Here is a 23,658-nt window from a genome sequence, read left to right as displayed (position 1 = left end):
GGGACAGCCGGGGACCTGCAGCACCTGCAGGGCAGTGAGGGGACAGCCGGGGACACAGAGCACCTGCAGGGGGCTGGCCCCTTCCCTGGCCTTTTCTCCATCTTTTTCTCTCCTCTACTCAAAAACTCAGGCAACCAGGGCCTGAGCTGGGAGTGACATCGTGGGACTCAGGCGGCAGGACACAGGGACAGGGTGGGAACAGCCCCAGGCCCACACAGCACACACCTCCTGAGCGTAAAATAGCCACCAGTGGGTGGGCCGCCAGGGCGAGGGGCCTCCCTACACATCTCTGAGAGCAGCTCTTGGGGTATCCAGTCCCGGGAGCGGGATGGGGACATGCATTCTTCCAGTGGTGGCATGTTAGGGCCTGGGGCTCTGCTGTGCTGCAAACACGTTGCTACTTGGCACTGAGGTTGCAGCTGGTCACAGAAGGAAGGAGCGAGACAGGACAACGAACAAATCTGGGGGAGCTCGGGAAACGCCGAGGCCCGGCCCTCCCTCCCCCAGGCGGTGCCGCCAGCCCCCTCCTGATGGCCCTGCCTGTTGACGCAGCCCCATTCACACCCAGAGCCCCGAGCCCAGGGGACATCGAGCATGGCGAGAAAGCCGTCACACAGCATGATCACCCACAGCAAGCTTTCCATCTGGTTGTCTCCTCATGATGGACTTAAATAAAACTATCTTCTGACCTTGCTAAAAACATTCTCCCGCCTTCACTAAATGTGGCATTAAAACTGGCCCTCTCGCCACGGCATCCCTTTCTACTTCTGGAAATAACTGGCCGAGGTGACTGTGGGACACGAGTGTCCATGTCCCCTTGTAACAGTGTTGCCAAACACAGGCTCTTCTCTCCGGAGGGCCGAGCAACCAGCTTGAGGCTCGACGTCTCTGCCCCCTAAAAACCAACCCCCACAAGCCCTGCACGTCAAACTGGATTAGCAGAGGCCATGGGAGCCCATGGGTTCCAGAAGCTTCCAGGTCGCACTGCAAGCACACGGAATGGCCCCTGGTACAGGCCATCATAACTCTGAAGACGCCTCGAGAGTGCTCAAGCTCCATGAATCACTTTCCTAGGATGGAGCCTTAAAACAGAAGGGCGGGGGCCAGCCTGGCGGCGCAGCAGTTAAGTTCACACGTTCCGCTTCTCGGTGGCCCGGGGTTCGCTGGTTCGGATCCAGGGTGCAGACATGGCACCGCTTGGCACGCCATGCTGTGGTAGGTGTCCCACATATAAAGTAGAGGAAGATGGGCACGGATGTGAGCTCAGGGCCAGGCTTCCTCAGCAAAAAGAGGAGGACTGGCAGTAGTTAGCTGAGGGCTAATCTTCCTCAAAAAAAAAAAAAACAAAAAAAAAAACAGAAGCGCGGACTCCCGCCGGCGCGGGCTGAACAACACCGGGCAGTGCCGCCCTCGGGAAGCCTCCTCTTCCGCAGGGCGAGCTGCACGCCCGCTCCTGTCCTTCAAAAGTCGCGGCCTCAGCCTGGAGTTCAGCGCTAGGGAGCCCTAAGGAAACGAGGAGCCGAGTGGGAAGGTGACTGTCTCCAGACAGTCATGTGTGCTGCGGGTGACACCGAAAGACGGGCGCCACGAGGCGCAAAGCCACCTCGCTGGGTGCTTTTGGCCGTCAGAAATCAAGCGTGACGAGGACTGACGAACATGAAGAATGCGTCCACCACAGTGCGGCTGAAAAGGTGTCTACACCTGCTGTTACGCGACACGCACACACACCCTGGAAAAACCTGAACCAATACGCCGCGGGAGTGTCTCTGGGTCATGAAACAGTAGGAACTTTTGGGGTACCTTTCTATTTTTCATTCAACTGTTTTGGCACAGACTAATTATCACTTATATAATTATAAATGTATTAAAAGCAAAAAGTCATCTTTGAAGTTAAAACTGCTTTAAGGAGTCATTGATAGCAGATAACGATGGAAATATTTCACGGACAACACTGCTTAAGTTAACCGTTTCTGAGCCTGGCCCGGCTTAGCAGCACTGCCCCCAGGCCCGTGAGGGACACCCCGCATGCGCTGCTCTCTGCCAGCGAGTCTGGCGACGTCTGATACCACCTGCCGCTCCTCTAGCAGCTCATCTTCTGATAAAGCTGCTCTTTCTACTGGGCAAGCATTCCACACCAAGCAACGTGACAACGCTCAGAAGCAACCGCCCTCTTGGGGAAGCCCTCAAGGCCTGTCTGCGGAGGGTGTGAAGGAGGGAGCCAGAAAGAGGATGGCAAAGGCTGCGAGGAACGCAGGACGCTGGGCGTGTTGGCCCCACCACTAGAGAGGTGGCTTATCCATTGCACTAGTTTTAGGGATGTTTCTTAGATTAAATGAAACTAAAAAGTTAGACTAGAACTTGCTGGCTTCACGTGTGTTTTCAATTAAATGGTCAACACAGGACCCCCCGATTCCAGATATGTGGCGGAACCTGCCTGCAAGTTCAACCATTCAAATCAATCTTCCAACAATAAGACAGCTTTTATCTAAAAAACGCCAACGACTTGGGAATGATTTTGCAACATTTAAATTTTTTCAATTGCTTTTAATTTTTAATTCCTTCTAATTGCATAGACACTCCAAGTCCTCCCCATACACCTCGCAGAACTGCTGGAACATTCTAACAGGAGGACACTTGCACCCAGTCTGCCCAGCCCCCTTTGGAAAATGCACCCCGGAATCATTGCTCTTCTCTCCTGCATAACTCCCTCACTCCCGGGACACTGATTTTTCTGAATCGTAACAAAGAACAGGCCTGCTGACTGAACAAGAAAACAACAACGCCCTCCTGCTACGAATGCCTCGCTTCATCATGAACGTCCTGAAACACTGATGCCACCAGCAGCTGCCACTTCACATGCACTTGCAGGCCGGGACCTTCAGAACAACAGCAGTGGAACGCAACCAGGTTTTCTCTAGAATCCAATGCTTGAGCACAATCCAAAGTGGGATCACTCTACATGTGTCACGGAGTTTGGACCCTGGGACCAAGAAAAGTAAACTTTCATTCCATGACACTCCTCCTACTTTCCCCAGGACCCTTCCCTTCCCCGTGAGAATGTGGCTGAAATAAGGCACATGTTCAGCAAGAATGCTCTGACTCAAGTTTTTAACTTTCCTATCACTTTCCCTACTTCCTGCCCACACCTTTGTAAACAGCCCCTTTATTAACGAAATCCTCCTCACTTTACACAGTTCGAATACCTTTTGTTTTCTCTCAGGACCCTGAAAAAGAATGAAAACACAAATTATGGCAGTCTCAAGATAGGCCAGGCTTCAGAAAATTTAACTTCCGCTCATCCTTTGTAAGAGGACTACTTGAGGACGTAGCTGAGCAAAAGAAGGAAAAATCCAATGAAAAGGAAGACACGGGATTTAAGAAAAAGAAGAAATGGCCCAGTTATGCAATGAGAGAAACGCCTGGATAACAGCTTTATAGATTGCCCTGGAAGGAAACCGGTCCAAATTAGAACAGAAGTCTCTCAGGAAGAATGCAGAATTTGTTCAACAAAGAAGAAGATTAAGGAGCTGGAAGATTTTGGTATTGAAGAAAGAATACGCTTCTTTTCTCAAAAATAAAAAGCAAAGCAATTAAGATTTTCAAGGAATAAAAAATGGTATGCAAGGAAATTGTGATCCAAATGTAAATCCAGTTAACATGGGGCATGATTTCCCACAATCGGTTTAATGAAGAGCTTAAATCTTCCTCCTCCAGCAGCAAAGAGTTAACGCCTCAGCATCCTAGTTCCTTCTCTGTAGTGTCTGCAGCAACTAATTTTTAACAATTTTATTGTGAATGCTGTTTCTGGACTTTCAATATTTAGAATCAACCCATGAAAGAAGCATGGAGAACTTACTTATAATTAAAGAGCAGACTATAAACATCATAAGCCTCAATTATTTTACATAATGGGGGTCAGGAGATTTTTGTCTAAGTTGATGCAAGAAAAAGTGGAAGTTTAACTACATCAAGGTTTTAAGGGAACAGTAAAATAACTAAAAACAATAAAATAACCAAACTCGGCGGCAGAGTTGGAGAGAAGGCAGCAGGCGCTTCAGCTGCCTGAATCCCTCATTGCACACAAGTACTGTTTGCGAGGGTGAGGGGTTGTCTGTCGTGTTCACCGACCACCAGAAATCCAGAGCAGTGCCGGGCACATGGGAAACGCTCAGTAAATATCAGTCGGGGAGCTGAATAAAACTAATAAATCAAGAAACAGGGGCATGTGCAAACTATCTAGAATGAGACCAGGACTCACTCTCAGCGGGCTCCTTTGCCGGGCAGCGGTGTGAGCAGGAGGCAGCTGGGAAACTGACTTCCCTTTGAACCACTGCACATTACGACTTTTATCGTGACAGAAGTGTAAAAACATGTTAGCGCAGGGGTTAATATTGATTATGAAATGATATCATCTTTAACGATGAACAGCCGGTCCTTTTGTAACTCAGTCGAGTAAAAATGACCTGCAGAAGGTTTCCACTCAGTCAACATGCCCGTGTTCGCTGCCAGCCGCAGGCGCCCTGGCAAGCTCTCCAGCAGAGGAGGAGCCTGCCTGCAGCAAGTGCCTCGGGCCCGGGCTCAGGAATGGGCTCCTGTTCCACGCCTGCGGCCTCCGCACATGACGTGATCATTTTGAGTTCCAGTTTCTTGTTCAAAGATGAGAATAAGATAAACTTTTCTCCCAGTACTACGGGCTGGCTCTGAGCATTAAATAAGAGCATGCATGAAAACTCCTGAAAAATCTTCAAGGGATAGAGTCCCTCCCTGCCTTACAAACAGACGGAGGTCTAAAAGATCCTTTAATGGCCAAATTTAAAAGGATGGTCAGGCTCCCAGGCCGGCAAACAAACGTGCTATTTTCTCTGTGAATAACAGATATTTGAATCATTTTGAGCAATCATAAAACTGCGTAATTCAGCTGCTAATCTCAAGAAGTGACTTGCTATGAGAGGGTTGCGTAGTCACATTAGTTTGGGAAATTCCGCGCGCCCCACTCCATTGAGACAATGGATGCGTACTCTGGGAAGTTCTGCAGGCAAGAACGGTCCGACCAGCTACTCTCTCACGCTGCACACTCGGGGAAGCCTGGCTCTCTCACTTGTCAGTCTCACCCCTCAGACGCTTTCCCCAGGCGCTCTGAATTAGCGAGCTCCTAACATCCACACAATGTGCTGTCCTGAAGGGCACGGTTGGAATCCGGTTCTTGAACCCGGTTAGAAATCACTAACATTGAAAACAGCTACTGCTGTAATTTCAAATACAGGTTTTGGTGCTAGTTTGTCTTTCTGAAAACAGTCCAGTGGGCTGACCACACTTTAAGTAAGAAAACGGGGAAACTTACCAACAAACCAGGTCTGGGAGCCCTTGACAGGCGGCACTGACCACCCCTGACACACAGGCGGGGTGTGTGGGCACGTCTGTGTGTGTGAGCGCGTGTGCACATGTGTGTATGCAGGACAGTGGCTTAAGAGCGATTCCCGCTGGGGCCTCCCGACACATCTCCACACACTGTAGACGAGCTGCGAAAACGTCTCTCTCACATGAGGCCATCGCTCAGGGGCGGGAGTTCTTTTCTTTGAGGATGAGGAGAATGCGTAAGCCAAGGTACTGAACAGCTTCAGCAACAAGGTCGATGAACTCAGTAAATATTTAAGATTCGAGAGGAGGGCAACACAGCTCTTCCTACTTTCTCCCCAAAGAGAAGGCGGCTGGCCGCCACCTCAACTCCCCGACGGCCTCCCTGCTCCAGCAGCGACGGCACACGCCTCTCCCTGGCGGCGGGCGGGCGCAGCCAGAGGGCATTTTATTGGGCTCTCGGGTGGTGCCCAACAGTATGTGGGTTGGCAGGTTACTTTAACCTCGTTATTGAGCAGTTTAAAGAAGCATGCTCAGATTTTATGGTCCAGGGCGCACGTCAAGAATCTTAATGAATGCAGTGTCTGAAAGCATTTACTGGTGACACTGCTGAATGAAAACAACGGCGACCTGCGAGAGGTGGCAGATGCACAGCTGGGAGCTGGAACCAACGTTTCTTCCGTGTCCTAGGCGGGTCCTGGGCTCTAACATCCAAGGCTGGGCCAGGGCTTACTGAGCAAAGCACAGGTGCAGCCCAGCCACTGAGCCCTGACGTGGCAGCTCTTCAGACCCGCAGGGGACGTGGCTGTGCTCCCACGCCCTCGCTCGTCCGGTCAGAGGCTCTGTGTGGCACCTTCTGTGACCGTGTAGCTCTGCCAGACTTCCCTTCAGAAAGAGACCCGCCCTCACGGGGTGGGGACATCTACCTCCCAGACCACACACTGACCATGTCCAGTCCCCTTGCTAGCGATGGGTTCACACCTGGGCACCAGAGGCAGCCTCTACAGAAAGCATCCTCTCCCATGAGAACAGCAGATGAGGAGAGGGCCCCTCTCCTGGATGCTGTGACGTCAGGGGTGGGCAGCTGTAGCTGTTGTGGCCACCCGTGCGTGGCAGGAAGATGCCATGGGGCAGGGCATAGGAAAGAACGAGGGTCCCTGCCAGCACCTTGGAGCCAAGATTTATATTTTCTGCAGCTCAAAACAGCCCAGCAGAGGCCATGAGGCTTCTCTTTGGAGCGCTTCCAAACTCGCAAAGGCGAGCAGCCTCAGAGGAACAGAGGGTTCCCCTCCAGCACCTTCCAATGCAGAAGAGGGCCGGGGCTTTGTCACGTGGGGGCCGGGCTCCCAGTCAGTGGTCACGGGGGGCAGGAGGGGCGTGCTGTGCAGGAGAGCCTTCCTCCACGCCAGCTCTGAGCCAGAGCCAGCCCAGAGCGGGACACGCGGTCACCCGGGAGACTGTAGCTGAAAAGGCAGCCCCGAGTCCTGTACTCGCTGGGGCAAAGATGGTTCCAAAGACCCAGAGAACAAAACCTCAACATTTTCTCCCAGCTCTGAGGTCAGGGATGAGAACCACCTAGGTGTGGCTGACTGACTCCTCCAGCCAGGTCACAAGCTTCAAGAATGTTCTCTGAACAGAGTCTCTCCCTGTTTGTGGATCAAGCGATTATTTATTGGCTGGGATGGGTGTTAGCAGCGGAAATGTCGGAGGACAGACGGGCTAGAGAACCCGCGTGCACCTCCCCTGGCGAGGGGGGAAGTCTGCTGGGCGGGCACGCGACAGTGTCCATTTCCCGGTCAAGTCCAACTCTGACCAGTGCCGCCCTGCCCCACTCGGGACCAGCTGGAGGCGGCCTTCGGAACCCACCGAGCCGCTTCTCCTGGTGCTGCCTTGGCGGCCATGGGTAATGGGTGACGAGGGGGGTGAGCCCTCGATGTCACACACCTCCTTCCACCAGGGGCTCGAGGGTGGCCCCACGCGGCAGCCACCTGTAGGCTGTGGGGCTGCCCACCTGTGCGGGGCCCTTCACTCCCCAAAGCGCCTCCAGGTTTATGATCAGGTAAGTGGCCGCTCCTCCTGCGGGGGCTCCTGGGGTCTGAGGAACCCCCTGACCAACCCCAGCCCCTACCCCATGCTCGCGGAGGCTGCAATTCCTTATGCAAAGGACAGAAGTCTCTCGTCCCCTCAGCTGGGCTAATTCCTCCCCTAAACCCAGGCTTGGGTTCCTTGTAATTCTCTTTGTAAATCTTACCAATCATTTTCACATAAGGCCAAAAATGCAAATACCTCTGGGGCGTAAATTCACTCTAAGAAGTAAATGACTACCCAATCGGAGGAGGACGGGCCAGCCCTGCCTCTGCCGGCCTTGCTGCCCCGATGCCACGGTCTCTTCAGAAGGGGAAGCAGCCTTAATCGGGTCGACAGGAAAGGAAGCTTCCAGACCAGAGAGAATTGCCAAACGTCCAGGCGCGTCTGAGGAACAAAAATAATCCAGAGCCAGAGCCTGTGGGACAGCCGACGTCTCTTCACAGGAAGCGACCCCATTATCCAGCTCTAGAAAATAAAGTCAGTGCAGACCCAGGGTTCTGGGTCTTCCACAGGTACCCCAAGAGCACGGCCATCACGCGGGCACCGCCCCGCCTGGACCGCTCTGTCCTGCAGTGCCAGCACTGTCGGCTCCGTGTGCACAGGTCACCGCACAGAGACAGGGCAGAGATTGGCATCCATTCTACAGACGGGAACTGGGGCTCAGTGCACACACGCCCATTTACCGTCGCAGCCTCCCATGGGGTTGGGCTGGAGCCGAGCCCCGGAAGCCCAGGCTGGTGTGGCCATGACACCTCACCGGTTCCCACGTTCGCAGCAAGAACGCGTGTGCGCTCCAGTCACAACCGCCGAGAAGGGTCGTGGCTGATTCACCATAACCCAGCTCGTCATTTATGGGTGCAGCAGGGTGTTCTGCTTAATTTATGAACCACCCTGTAAATCAGCAACCCCACCCCCACCCCAGGAGACCTGAGTTAAGAGGGAGAGAGCGATGGGGAAGCAGCGGGGCGGCCTCGCTTGAGCATCCGCTTTACTCTTTCTCTGAACATACGAGCCCCACCCATATGCTACTTGACGGGCTAAAACTCTGAACTTCTGCAGGACATTTCAGACAAAAAAGTTTTCACCGAAGGGTAGGATAACCCCAAAGGACCTGGCGAGGCGGGGTCAGCCCAGCTGCGCTCTGGAAGTAACCAGAAGATGGGAATGTGCTTCCGTCTCCACCACGGGGTCCCCATCCTGGGGGCAGGACGTCTGTGACATGCGGAAAACAGGAGGGGGAGAGCAGAGGGAAGCAAGCCCCGACCCGGGAACCCCTCCCCAGGCTGGCCAGCCCAGCCCGCCACGCTCACCAGTAGAAGTAATAGGCGAGAGCCACAGCCACCAGGGCGGCGCACACCCCTGAGAAGAGGCAGGCCGAGCAGCTGGCCAGCATCTTCGGACCCCCTGTCCCGGAGCTTCGGAAGGTCAGTGGAAAGGAGACTGGAGGCGGAAGTAGGGTCAGCCTTCGCCAGAGGATGAGGAAGAGGGATTACCCAGGCCCGCCACCTACGTCTCACGGGCCATGGCTGCTAAGACCACCTGCTCCGCAAGAGAGGGGCACGCGCACTCTGGACGTGCCTTCCGACCTGCAAGTGAGGCCCAGAGAGCGACTCACAGGAAGACAGGAATCCCTGAGGGCAGCACACGAAACGTGGCCTCTCCTCGGCCGCTGTGGGCTCTGCCGGCGCCGCTAATCCAATAAGCGGCTTTGCTGGTGCGGCTGTAAACAGGTGGCGTCACGGCCGGCCGGGATGCAGGTCTGCAGGCGGCCCCTGCACCTGACCCCAAGCCTGTAGACCCAGAGTGCACATCCGTCCCCCAACCTTTCAGAAGCCACGGAGACCCCGACAGCACGACAACTCTGACACCAGCATGGCCTGGGGTGGGGTCACAGGGTGAGCTAGGGAGGCTCAGCCCAAGCTTGTCCACTGGGCCAGAAAGACCCTGGAAAGGCCTCCGAGGGATGGACAGACATCCTCTATGTGGGGCCAGGTCCCTGCTCAAGGGTTCCCCAGGCTCCCCACCCGGACGGACAAGGGCTCCAGAGGCCACACATGTGACACCACGTTCCCGACGCCAGGCCCCTTGTTCCCGAGTGAAGAACTGTGGGGAAGAGGCACATCTCTCATTCTCCAGAAAACGGCCTTGAATAACTGGATGAGTGGATGAGCAGACACGCACAGGTCGGCTGCTCCCCATGGCTCCCCGTCAGATCTGCAATGACAGAGCTGAAACGAGAGAAAGCGATGAAGGGACAAACGTGCCCAGAACCTGCTCCCAGTGCAGAAGGCCCTCAACAGACACAAGAGGGACAGGAAGAGAGGTCTTCCTGTGAGAGCATCTGCTGGATCCTCTGGCTAAGGGATCCTCCTTCAGGGCATCACGCCGTACTGGGACAAAATGGCAGTCATTGCTGTGTGCATCTCCCGTGGCAGGTGACACAAAAGACCTACTTGCAAACAGATGACAGCCCAGGCCGCCTGCGCCCGCCTGGCCACAGCCCCTCCCACCCCACCTGCGCCCTGCACAGTGGGAGGACCCCACGGCTGGAAACACTGGACCCCGCCCCCTGTGCTCCCCAGGGGGTCTGCAGTGTGCCAACGTGCCCGTGGGACCCAGAGGCGGCTGGGCCTGGGCCCTCTGGATGGTTACTGTAAGGCTCCTTCCACAGGCATCTGTCTGTTGCCCATACCCTGGCCCAGAGGCTGCGAGGAGACAGGCGGGCGTTACTCCTCCACTTGGTCCCCTGACAGGGCTTCAGAGGATTGCCCTGAGCAGCACACTGCTGGCTAAGGCTTTCCTACTCCCTAATCCCCAAAGAAGCACGAGAAGCTGCTGACCCAGGAGGACCCCTCCTAAGCAGCCGTGCGTGCTCTCCTAGAGGTGACAGCGCTCCTGGTGACAGGGAGGCCTGAGAGGCAAGGCCGTGTGCCCTGCTGTATCCGGACCTCGGCTTTCTAACAAACAATAAGGAGAAACTCTCCTTCCTCGGAGAGCTGTGCAGTGCTCCACGTCTACACGACCGCGGCCCAAAGTCGGGCAGAGGCAGCATTAAGACCTCTGGGGGCCTCGGTGTGCCCGAGCCGTGGGGACGCCGGCCTATGAGGTTGTGCAGCCCCACCTTGCATCGCTCTCAGGTCTTCAGAAGGGCGGCCGGGGCCCTTGACTGGACGGTGGGAGGCAGCACCTGGAGTCGGCCTTTGCCCGAGGCCAGTTCTCATTTAAAAAGGCATTTGTGAGGACTTCTTGAGGCCGGGGCTGGCTCTGCCCTCCGCCAGAAAGGCTTTGTCTTCGGGAGCCCCCAGGACTTCACTGTGCCAACCTGCTCCTCCACAGTACAGCCAGAACAACATGTCCAAAGTGGAAATCGGGTCATGGCCCACCCCCGGCTGCCACTGTGCCCCCCAACAGCCGCCTTCCGAATTCCAGCCCTTTCAGACTCACCCCACATCCTGTCCTTGTCCCCAGCGTCCTGCTGTATTTGCAGGCTGGGAGGCAGGCTGGCCCCTCGGCAGGAGGCTGGGTGGCCTGTGGGATTCCTGCATACCCCACACTGCTGCAGGCCCCTCTGAGCCCTTGTCCTGGAGACTGGACCCCTGGGGCTGCCTCCAGGCCTGTCAACAGCACCGTGGCTCCCCTAGCTGTGCTGGGTTCCCTTCTCCCGTTCTCTGCTGGCCTCTAGGCCCCTGGGAGCAGTGACAGGGCCTGCCCTCTGCTCCCGGGGCTCAGCATCGTCCCTGCGCACGGAGCTCCCGATGGGTTGGGGACAGAGAACAGAGGAACAGTCGGCTGCACCTGCATCGTTTCCAGGCTGTGTCATTCCTGGTTCTCGATGCTGAGCGCGGGCGGGCTCGAGGGCGCAGGTCTGCTGATACGGCCCAGGCTCTTGCCCTTGCTTTGGACTGTGGAACTTTGGGGTCTTCAGCACATCACAGACAGAGTCCCAGAGGAGAGGGTCCCAGCGAGCCTTGGCCATCCGACTAGCGTCCAGTGCCAGCACCACCCCCAGTTCCTGGCTGGGCCTCAGTTTCCTCGACCGCAAAATGCGAGTAATAACTGTACCCATGGCAATGGGTGGTGGCAGCGTTTACACAGGGACAGCAACTAGAGAAAGGCCTGGCATGGCAAATGCTGAAAACAGTTATCTCTGATGATGACGTCACCATCGTTCCCAAACCTCTGGCCGTGGAGGAGACAGCCAACAGAGATGACAAGGTGTCCCCACGATGTCTCTCCAGGCTAGGGGCAGGACCGAAACAAAACCTGGGCCCTGTCTGTGGTTTCATTAACTGCATGGAATATGGAGATGGTTGTTGCTTCTTATTATGCTCTTTAATTATTCGTGCAAAACGCAGCAAGCCTAGAATGTTTAGAGTCTCGGTTTCGCTTATTTTGAAATGTTGACATTGGGATTTTGTCAAAATTCTCCTCCCGTAGTGTTTCTGCTGAGTGGAGACACCCCCGAGTGGGGTCCTGCCTGCCACTGTGTGGCCAGCCCGGGCTCAGGCCCCATCGACCAGGGGTCCTCACCCTCCTTGGCCTGAGAGCCACACCCACTGCCAACTTCACCCCGGTCTCTGTGTCACTCTTGGGGTGTCACTCTCCACGTCTCTTTTTTAAGGTTAAGGAGAACAAAACTAATTTGAATGCATTGCACAAGAAAATGTCACAGGAATATAATATCTCTGCATTACTTCCCTGGACCTGAAAATGAATGATTTATACCAAAATATCAAAAGAGAAGACCTGGGAATCAGTTGATAGGATTTCCTGGTGGTTTCCTCAGAGCAGCAACATAAAAGGGATGTTTTAAAAACTTGACAAAACCTTCTTTAGACTAGATAAATGTCCTCATGAAATTTCTGCTCTCCCTTTGTTACACGTGTAACTGAGAGAAACTCAGGTGAAGGCAATCGCTCCCACTTAGCCAGCAGCACGGCCGGACCGCCAGCGGGGAAGCAGGCAACGGCAAGTGAGCAGCTATTATTAGGTAGTTTCAAAGAGAACTTCTCATTCTTAGCCCCGCTGACACCCACCCCATCCAGTGGGGTACCCCAAGTTGTCTGCCCAGAGACGGTGAGGTGCACGGCGAAGGGAGTCCCTAGGCAGAGTCAGCCGCCCCTTCACCCAGCACCTGCTGAGCCCACGAGTTCCCGCCCTGGGAAACAGGGAGCAACCGCCACTTAAACATGCAGTCGAACCTCAGAGAGCGAACCTCCAGGAGGGAGCTAAAGCACGACCTCTGGGAGGGGTGCCTGAGGCTGGGGGAAGAGAGAAAGCCTGGCCTTGTGGGCCACCCACGTGGGCGTGCAGCAGCTGCCGGTGCTCGCGGGGTCCACGGTGGCACCTGCAAGAGCCACGCAGCGAGCCGTGCCTCTAGCCAGCTTCCAGAACAGACATACGATTCCCCTCCAGCGGAGGACAGGTGGGGACAGCGGCGACCAGCCCTGTCCATGCCTGCTGGCAGGCCTGAGCGCCCGGGGCCTGGCCCCTCCCATTCCCTCTGTCACTCTTCCTGCCATCTGAGCCACCCCCTCCCCTGCCCTGTTCCCTCTGCTCACCTGCAGTCCAGATGTGTGTGGGTCAGAGCTCTGACCCTTCCCCTGCCTCACCCTGGGCCCTCACAGAAACTAGGATCTGGCTTCTGCCAGCTTCACCCCTCCTGTCCCGGCCATCCAGGGGGACCCCATCTGGAAACACCCCAGAATCGGGTGCTGACAACCTGTAAGTCAGCTGGGAGGGCTGGTTCACACTGTGGTGTGAGAGAGCACAGAGGCAACGGGGAGACTAAGAAAACCACAAAGGCAGGCCAAGATGCACTGGTGAGAGGTCAGGGAGACCACGCCCAGACACAGACGAGAGGCCACAGAGGCCACGCCAAGGTCACACTAAGCGACAGGTATACACAGGAGTTACTCATTCAAAGACCACACAGCTCTGCTCTGTCGGCACTCCCGCCAACTCCAATGACGCTGCCCAAGATCCCAAAGAGCCAGAACCAGGATCTGAACCCAGGTTGCGCTGACGCTGGCCCCGGAGCTCTTCCCTGCCCCCGGTGCGGCCAGTCCTACCCCAGACCCCCCAGGGGTGAACCCTGGCTTCTTCTGTCTCCAGCGGCTCCCAGGGGCCAGGGCTGTGTCCCAGCTGCTCCGAGCCTCAGACGCTGGCTGGTAAATCACAGTTCGTTACCCTTCTTCCCGTGGTTTCCCCAGAGACACATGTCCATTCCTGACATCAGAAACCTCAAGAAAATGGGTCCTGCCCAGACCCACAGAATAGCAGTGACGAGGCGCTGAGCTTCCAGAAGGAAAGGAGCCTCAGCAGTTATGGCTCTGCTCTATGCCTCTGGCTCTCAGGACTCACCAAGCACAGTTGTCCCAGGCAGCCGAGCCGCACCCCCTCCAAAGTCCCACTGCATTTATTAGGCTAACGAGACGCCGCCAGCCCACTGGGAACGTCATCTCACCAGCCTGTTTATCCAGATTTGGCTCAGCGTTAGAAGTGGGAGAGGACGTCGTGATGCCCGCTACATGGTGCAGGACGACCAACAAGGGGGAAAGGTGCCACAAGCACTTGCTCAAGACTCCCCGGCCTCCCCAAGGCCTCACTGGGCTCCCTCCTGCTGAGAACGTCGAACCCGCCTCACGCTCCGCCCAGGGTGTCTTCCCACTGACCGCTGCTGGCACGTGGAGCTCCCAGTGCTTTTTGGCTGCACTTACTAGGAAACGTTGTGCGTTTCTTGAGTTTTCCCCTCTGCTCCCAGGAAGAAGAGGAAGACGCAGTGTCCACAGCCCCACACCGTCTAGAGAAGCATTCTCCGGTCCCAGGCACGTCCACGCTGTTCTGGAGGACACAACCGAGGGCCCAGCTGAGGACACAACCGAGGGCCCAGCTGAGGACACAACGGTGGCGCCTACAGCAGGCGACTTCCTGGCTTCACACGAGGAGCCAGGCAGTTTTGTATTCCGCTCTGCAACCCAAGCTGCCCTTGCACAGCTTTAAATACACAAATAAATAACAAAAATAAAGCCCCACAGGAAAAGGCTCTTCGCCCTGACTCGCTCTGGGGAATAAGCCACTGGTGGCAGAGCTCCGGGAACGGGGCTGGTGCTCTCAGGGACCGGCTGATGCAGCGCCCCTCCAATCCACCCCGGGACACACGGAGCAGACAGGTTACTATGCAAACCAAACACGAGTAAACAGTCTGCGGTGTGAGCCCAGGAAAACCAGCGGCCAGGTCTCCTGAGCTCTGAAGCGTATTCAGAAACTTTCTACACCAGACGCTGTTTGTGCAACTCACAATTATTCTGCGGTGCTGATGCAGGCCAGGGGGAAGAACACGCTCAGAGGGCGTGCCCAGCAGCAGGTGTCCTGGATAACGCCACACTCATAGTGGGGGCTCGCTTGCTAAGGGTGGGCTACAAGACGACCAGCTCCCATCTGACAGGGGGTCACCCTGCAAAGTCTTCCGAGGCCTGTGACGGGCTCTCCGGCCCTCAGCCACCCCGGGCACCACGTGTTCAGGTAATGAGAAGACACTTATTTTCTCAAGACTCTGCATTTTGGGACTGGTTGGCAGGCTTTGTTTCCTCACTGTGCGACCTTCTACGAGGCAGTGACGTGAGCGGTGGACGTGGTGAGGACGACGAGCACACAGCACTGAGGCTCCTGCAAGAACCAGCCAATGGTTGTCGAAGAAGCGAAACCACAGAATGGCAAGAAAGAGAGCTGTGTGTGGCAAATCCCAGCCTGTTATGAGATGGAACCAAACAGCACGGCATTCCGCGTGGAGCCGACACATCTTCATAAACTAGACACTGTTTCCATAACTGGCACCACCAGCTTAAAACTCACCCCAGACAGAAAACTCCCACACGGAAAGCAACTTTTAAACAAAATGTAGTTTCAGACATGAAATCTGTTTGAACAATGATCATGAATCTTAAAATTCATATGCATCAGCTTGCTATGTTCCTAACCACTTCATCTAAAAATCACTATTAAAATTTCTATTGAACCTTCAGGCTGTGTGACTGGCATGCGGACGCGGCAGTCTGGGGGCGCACACAGCCCTCCAGAGAGCTGTCACCCTGGGCTTCCAATCCCTTGATGAAAGTTACCCTAATTCAAGAAAACAAAGCCGGGAGCTGTGCCTGGTGTGACACTGTGAGCATACAGGTCCGTTCTGCCACGTCCGCAGGAGTTGGGGCACAGAAGGAACCTGGAGGGGGGAACAGGGAATACCCAAGTGTTGATCTGACTCAACGGTGTGCGTTTGTTCAAATGACAGACAGACAGACCGACCGTGCGGTGACCTAGGACACGGTTCTAAGATGCTCGATGTACTAAGCGGCAGGAGGAGTGAGAACCATCATATGCAACAAACCCTAGCGGCAGCATAACGCCCAGGGACAGCCTCTTACAAGAGGAGGAGGAAGCTGGGCTGGACCCAACCTCCCCCCTCCCCAGCAGGACCAGGGGCTGGAACACTGAGGAGGGGGGTGGGAGGCCAGAGAGACCCGAAGCTGCTAGCCCAGGAGGGAAGCCCCATGGCGCTTCCGTCAGTACCCCGTGCCTGGGCCCTCCACGCATCTCTCCAGAGGGGATTCCGGGCCAGCAATGGGTCAGTGACGCGCTCTGGGCTGCCGTGAAGGGGCAAAGAGAGGGACCTTCCAGGCCGCTGAGGCGAAAGGACAGGGTGACACCCACAGTAAAGTGTCACACACTTACATGGACCCACACACTTGCTCTTTCTCCCTGGATGGACGCGCAGGTGGCAGGGGCCTGCGTGTCCCTTGATATCCTTTCCAACCTTCCCAGTATGCATTTTCCAAACAGTGCAGTTCGGCTCCGTCCCGCTTCCTCTGCAGCAGAGGAGACCGCGTCGGGGATGTGCTGGAAGCCGTTGAACCACGATCACCGAATGAGGCGCTCGGCTGGGGCCTGAACCACCTGCGCCGTCCCTCTCTGCTGACAGGGGCCGTCATCCCTCGAGGACGGCCACCTCCGTTAGCTGAGTGGCTATCACGTGCCTGCTGCATCTGTGAGTGGCAGGCAGTGCCCAGTGGCTGGCAGACCCGCCTGACACCTATCAGCCCCCCACAGGAGGCAGCAGACCCTGGAGGTCACCGTCCTGTGCGGGGTGACGGCTGTCTGTAACTAGCGCCCCTGCGTGTGCGCTGGTCCCTGTCACCGGGCACCCAACGGCTCTGCATGCATTTGCTCAGTCACTCTTCATAGCACTCTTAGGAGGCGGACACTCTTACAAGCTCCCCATTTTACAGATGAGGAAACTGAGGTACAGAGAGGTTAAGCAACTTGCCCAAAGTCACACGGCGAGTAGGTGGCAGAATCAGGATTCTAATCCAGGTCGTCTAACTGCAAAACTACCACTTCCACAAACAAAAACTGCACCCTAAAGAGCTAAGGAGCAAAACCCAACCAAGATGCTCTGGAAATGCCCATTCTCTCATCTCCACGGAAAGGTGGACCTCCTCTCAAGCTGAGAACACGCGAGCCTCAGGCGGGAGAGAAACCCGCTGTGGTTCATGAAGGGAGGGGCGAAGATACGCCCGGGAGAAGGCGGTGAAGGAGCAGCTTTCCTCCGCTGACCTCGAGAATCAGGTCTGAACAGACTGGGGCAGACCGCCGGAGACCCCCACCCAACCCGGGACCCCGAGAGGCTGCACCCACTCCCAGCCTGCAGTCAACTAGCCCGCCCTGTGCTTTAGCTCAGATAGAACATTGCAAGTAAGAGAGTCCAACTTTTGAGCTCTGTTTTTTAAAGATTTTGTAAATTGATGAGATTTTGTAGATTAATAGAGAGTAAGACATTATTGCTGTAAAAAAGTGAAACTGCACAGAGGTGCACAGTAATAAGGGGTCTCCCAGCCAGAGCCCCTCCCAGGGCTGACAGCTGTGGGGTCTGGGTCTGTTCCGATGGATGTGGGTGTCCAATGCTGCCCTCACAGTGACGCTGCGGCTCTGAGACTGGACTTTCTCACTCCGTGCTCCACACTGTGGCCTGGATGTCTGCCCTGGTGGATGGACAGGGGGTCCCCACAGCACCACTCGAGACCCAGCGGGAGGGCGCTTGGGGGCCAGGTATAAAATTCCTGACCTGTATGTCGCCAGTTGACACTCAACCTTTTCCAAAAAACGGAGGCGAACCATTTTTTTTTTAACTTTACAGCAAAACAAAGCCGTGAACACAAACCACCCCTCTGCAAGGCCCCTGGGAGTGAGGTGCCAGGATGTGGCTGAGGGCCCCTGAGGGCTGGCCCCACCCACCCTCCCCACACTCCCACCTCCGTCCTAGACAACTCTCCCAAACTGGCTGAGCCCCTCTCACAGAACTGACGGCACTCTCTCCAGGCGTAATTAAGGGACTGGCATCTGAGCCAGTGTCGTCAAACTGGCCAGGGCTGGGCACAGCCTGGAGCTCTTGGCCTCCCCGACTCGGCCCCCAGCTGGGTGCACCGATGGTCTCCAGGCCAGACAGGGCTCTCAGAATAAGAGTGTGAAACCAGGGCTGCCAAGTGTGAGCTGTGGAACTGGTCTCCCCACCCTCACTCAGCCCAGCATGTAGAAAAATATTTGAAAGAGAAGTTTTTTACCATGCAAATTTACAAAATGAAAATTTGCTAGAGGGACTCAACCTGACACACAAAAGGCTTTCAGATGCCCGGTTTCCGGGGAGAAACACCAGCTCCGCTCATTGCTGTTTCTACCCTAACACCTAGGAGTCAGTCCATGAACGATTTTTCTGATCAAAGCTTCCTTAGATTTCAAAATAAAAAAGTAATATAAATTACCATCTTTTTACTTAGAGAAATTTTCTCCTAAGCAATAAAAAAAAATCTAGCAAGGAAAAAATAGGAAAGAAAGAGAACCAAAGTCTTTCCCCCAAGTCATGGGTGTGCATGTAATCCTTGTCAATCTGTAATTGCAGTTAGTGCAAACCCCACTTTATGCCCACATTCCCTGAAACTGTGACTCTGTCCAAGCCGAACGGTGGTTTCCACGGCACACCTGCCAGCAAGGCTGGAGGCATCAGACCGCCCATGACGGAGAGGGCAGAACCGCCGCCTGACCCCCCGCAGTGGCAGACCCTCCAAAAGAGACTCCACGAAAATTCACGCACTGAAGTTCGTGAGTAACTTCGTCCCCTGTGCAATGCCCCATGGCTCGGAGCACCGACATTTTGTGCTCAGAAGCCTTGGTTAAGAAAGCTCCCTAGTTTTATTTTTGAACATGGGGATGTGTTATTTTTCTAATGTTCAAAAAGAGAAAGAGAAAAGAAAAGCCCCCAGGCCTCCAGTGGTCGAACCCATGGTCTGTACTGACCCGGAGTCTGACCAGCTTGGCAAATGGCCGGCCCCTTCTCTGCCCGCGGAGGGCAGAAGTGACAAAGTGACAGCTGGCGAAAGGCAGGCTCCTGCAGCTCCCCAGCTCCCAGCTGTGGTGCAGGTGCTCTGGGGGGCCCCGGCTCCCTGCCCCCGCTCCAGGCTCAGGAGGGGAGATGCGGCCCGGGACCCAGGGGAAGGAAGACTAAAGTGCTTCATTGTTGAAAGTGGGCAGTGTTATTTTTGTAATCTTTAAGAGAGAATGGAGACAGGAGACAGCGCGAGGCCTGCTCCATTAACAGGTGACTGGAGAGCAGCCCTGTTTCAGGAGGGGCGCCACACCCCGCGCTGGGAGAGCAGCACCCTCACACAGGGCGCCAGGGCCCCCGAGGACCACCCCATCGGTGGGCCAGGCCCGAGGCTGGGCAGGAAGGTGAATCAACAGCCCATCCTTTGGTGCTGGCTGACCTAGGGGACGGGCCACGGCACCCCGTGTGGCTGCATTTTCCGACACTGGGAGCAGAGGGCGCCGGCCCTTCAGTCCCCTCTGGGGAGGCCGCTGCTCACCCCACCATCCACTGAGCACTCAGTCCAGGGCAGCCCCTCCTCCCCGGGACCCCTGCCTATGGAGCCCCTACCCTCTCGCCCTCCTGCCCCAGCATCGCAGGGGCAGGCCCTGCCCTGTGGTGGGCTGCAGTTGCCCACGGCTGCCACACCTGGCGGGACACCTGGCTAGCCCTGGGGCTTAGAATCAGGAAGCCCAGCATCGCAGGACATTTAAGCCACATTCTTCAACAGATTAGTGACAAAGCTGACATATTTTTACCTCCCCCCGTTCCAAATCAGAGACACCGGGGTTGTTTACCAGCCCCTCACTCGCCCATTTCTGCCTCCAACTCTCGTCTCGTTTGACAGGTGCTACAGCTTCATCCCCCTCTCTGAGCATCCTGAACACAGCGCACACTTTCGAGCCTCTTTCCAAACTGTTTCACAAAACAAGTTCCACCTGGGGAGAAATCCGATTCTGACCTCGGTTTCTGTGCGCCGTCTTGGTGTCAGACTTCCCGTCGACCCTGACCTTGGTCGGGAGTTTCGAGCTGTTTTGCTGAAACTCCCTCCCTCTGGGTGCAGCCCCCTCCATCTGACCATCTGAGGCCTTTGGTCCAGACCGGACACAGAACAGCGCTTGGGGCTCTGGCTGTGCTGTGATGTTGGGGATGCTGCAGCTCAGAGGGGCACCCAAGGGTGTGGCACTCTGCGCATCAAGAGCCTTGTCCCGCTTGCCCTCTCGGCCCCCAGCTCCCTAGAAGACCGTGGCTGCTGTGACAGGTCAGCAGTCACTCTGTGCTCAGCCCTCCCTCCCACCTGGGCCCCCCTCACTGGCAGGACTCCCCCAAGCCAACCCCTGGTTTCAAGCAACAAGCTGGCCATGTGTGTCCCCTTCTGCAGCGAGCACTTGGGACCCTGTCCTCTGACCAGTGGGACCTCCAGGTGGCACTTCCACAGCCTCCACCTTGGCTGTCCCCCCTGCTTTGCATCTCAGTTCCATTTCTGGACCTTGGGCATTTATCTACCTTGTTTTGGACTCAGACACTCCGTTGCTTTGGTTTCCGTGGGGGGTGGGCACGTCTGCTCACATTTTACTGATCACAGGACCCCACGTTCATGTTGGGCGCCCACCGGGTGCTTTCCACACACGGCAGAAATGCCCTTACGTGGCCCCCTGATCCCGGGAAACCACGGCGCTGAGTGCACCCCCAGTCGACTGTCCTCCAGCGGCTCACACTCCTGCCCCCTCGAGCTCCAAGTTCAGCAGGAATCACTGTGTTTGTGTCTAACTCACTAACGGCAGCCACTGCGTAACTTCATGAAATAATGCAGAGGCCATGGAAATGATTCAAAATAGGAGAAGGGGGCAGTCAGCCCGTTAACATCACACTGGCTCCCCTGGAAATATCTGTAAATCCAAGGAGCTAGCCATCCAGCCACTGAGGGAGGGACGACGTGAGAACGGAAGAAACAGCCGGGCCTTTGGAGGACTCCACACTTAGAGAGTTGCTGGCAGCCACGGTGCTCGGGGCTCAGTGCTCCTTAAAGAAGCCAGAGCTGGGCTGGCGCAGGCAACGCCGCAGAGCAGTTAATGCGGGCGGGTGACAATGGCAGCCCTGGGCGCCCCGGGCCGGGCTCTCCAGGTTCAGCCCTTCTTGCCTCCATCGAGCCTCCCACCCTGCGGGGCCCAGGGTGGGCGCAGCGGACTTGGCAGGGCTGGCTCCAGCGCCCGCTCCATTGCTGAGGCCCTGGACACCCGCTCTAAGGCCCTCCCAGCATCCGGCTCTTCCGACCCGACCAGGCATGGCTCTCGGTGTGTTCCTCGGGGTCCCGGCACGGCCCGCCACCCCAGGGCCACCACCACACCTGCTCCTCCACAAACGTGGGCAAGCCCTTCACCCTACAGGTCCTGGCAGCAACAGTAATCAAATGATTGTGAAACGAACCACCGCTTGACAGCTGTCTCTTAAGGCAAGCATCTAGTTAGATGCCTAGTAACCGCGGGGGGAGTCCTTGCAGAAAAGAACCTCTTCCCCACCCCAGTAACACCGTCCTAACACCGTGCACAGCGCAGAAACATGGGCGGCTCTGCCACAGACGATTACTATCATTCACCAGAGACCCGTTGAACGGGGGCAGGGGGCGCACAGCTTAATTCATGAGGACATCTTTTCACCTCCTGCCACTGTGCCCGAGGTGGCGCCTGTGCCCAGCCCCCGGACCCCAGGCCTGGCCTTCGGCTAATCTGTGCCAGAGTCACACAGGACTGCCAGGCAGGGCGGCCAGGGCCCCAGGTCTCAGCCCACGCCACACTCACCTGTACCCAGTCGATTTCAGCTCACAGAAACTAAACTGCTGGAGAGACCACAAAGAAGTCTTCTCTCTGAAATGTGTGGGTGCTTCTTGCAGCATAAAACCCACCAGAACTTACTGGCCCATGTTCATTCTCACACAAGCACGGTCCCAGCTGGCCCGGCACCAACTGAGGCAGGTGAGTGAGAAACGCCCATTTTCTGAGAGCCGAACACCTGAGCCAGGGTTGACCTAGCCTCGAGCACCCCAATAAAATGAACTCCTGTCCCACCACACGGACTCGAGGACACGCCCCCCCTGCTGAACCGCCTCCTCCTCGTTGATGAGTTAACCTGATGATAATCCCCAAAGAATCAGCTCGTTCTGTCAAGGAAGGCAGGGGTGACCGCCAACCAGCCACCTCCGCTGTCAGAGAACACGTGACTCAGGAACTCTCCAGATTTCACAATCCCTGGCGTGCAGAGCCACACGCTCGTGTGTTTTGCCAGCAAGAGTCTGTCCAGGCAGAAGTTTCCAGACAACCCTCTCCTGCGGGCCCACCGGAGAAACAAGGGTGCCAGGGACGTCAGCTATAGGTGCTAGGAACTGCATTAAAAAGTGGAAAGAAAAGGTGAAGCTAATTTTAATAGCGGATTTTATTTAACCCGAGAGAGCCAGAATATCATGATTTCGAGGTGCACTCAACACAAAAAAGGCGCTGCTGGGGCATCTACGCCACCCTGCCTCGTCTTCTAAGGCTGTGTGGGTGTTTACCTCTCAGCACCTCTCACTTCGCCTCTCTGCTTCCAAGGGTCCAGTGGCCACACGTGGGCCGTGGCAGCTACATGGGACCATCCAGCTCTGTCATTTCAGTTACCCATATGACATTTTGGCCGACAAACCTTTTGACCTCCCTGATCATGCAGACGCTACAGACGCGGAAACCGTTCTGCTATTACAGCCTGACAGCGTCCAGTGTCGAGCTGAAGCAGGAGATGCCATAAGACAGATCAGAACGTCTTACTCACTCAGTCCCGGCCTTTCTCCTGGAGCTCAGGGTGAGGACGGACAGAGACAGCCACAGGGACTTCTGCGCGTTCACTAAGAGCTGAGGCTCTTCTTTGGGGCAACCAGAGGTGGGGAGGGTCCTTGGATAACTAGCTCACCCCAGCCCCGCTCACCTGGGCCACAGCTCAGGAGAGGTTGAACCCACCATGGAGGGTGCAGACCTGGAAACTGTGAGGTCTGAGGAGCACGGCCCTAAGCTCCCATTCTCTCTGCAGCAACTGCTCAGGCGGCTCACCCCGACCAGGGGAGGCAGGAGGCCCCGGTGCAGAGCAGCGTGGCGAGTGGTGCCCTTACCTGCGGGCTCCCTGGGCCGGACCTGCAGGGCGGTCCCTCAGACACCCAGAGGTGGCCGGCTTTTATCCTGCCCTTGGCCCCTCCCAGTCAGGCGGGAGGGCGGGAGCTGCCAGGAGGGAGGCTCACAGTGTCCCTTTCACCCATGACCTCAACTCTGCAGGAGGCAGAAGCAGCCAGGAGCACGGCCTGGGGCAACGGCTGCAGGGCCAAGGGGAGAGCACCTAGCTGCCCACACCCAGCTGGTCTGGCACCAACTGAGGCAGGTGAGTGGCAGGGAATAAGTCCTGCCTGAGACGGCGGCTGGTGCCTCCTCCTTTTTCTTATTTTCATGAAGATACTGAAAGCCAGGACCAGACCAGCCCCCGTACCGAGAAAAGAAATGAAGTCAACATTTGCAGAACAGCTCGTGCATGTGGAGTGCAGAGAGGGAAGCACAAAGAAATGGGGAAAAGCCTTCTTTCTGTCAGATTCAGGGCAGAGGTCAAGGATACACACAGTTTCTGAAATACTGACTACTCTGCCAAGTGGTAGGAAGGAGCTGGCTGCTGATCCGAAACTCATGCTCCCTTGCTTCCATACCAACAGGATGGACACTCTGCCAGGCAGGCTCTGGGCCCAGCCTAGAAGGTGAGGTCCCAGCCACCCTGCAGGGACGGCCATGTCTAGT

General features: G+C 56.1%; 1 protein-coding gene across 4 annotated transcripts in view; it reads right to left on the bottom strand.

Moving 5' to 3' along the window:
* The window catches only part of LOC124231293 (1-acyl-sn-glycerol-3-phosphate acyltransferase gamma), a 56,282-nt gene extending 33,260 nt beyond the window's left edge, over positions 1-23,022 (bottom strand). Inside the window, exon 1 of one of the 4 annotated variants that reach the window (XM_046647990.1) lies at positions 22,992-23,022. The gene's annotated coding sequence lies outside the window, so the exon portion shown is untranslated. The other 3 variants (XM_046647987.1, XM_046647988.1, XM_046647989.1) reach the window with 3 other exon arrangements.
* Between the last annotated feature and the right edge of the window lie 636 nt (positions 23,023-23,658).

The sequence above is a fragment of the Equus quagga genome, chromosome 21 (genome assembly GCF_021613505.1).
Source record: "Equus quagga isolate Etosha38 chromosome 21, UCLA_HA_Equagga_1.0, whole genome shotgun sequence".
In the NCBI taxonomy this organism is placed as follows: domain Eukaryota; kingdom Metazoa; phylum Chordata; class Mammalia; order Perissodactyla; family Equidae; genus Equus; species Equus quagga.
Note: the sequence above shows the minus strand (reverse complement) of the source record. Positions and strands in the feature narration are given on the sequence as shown.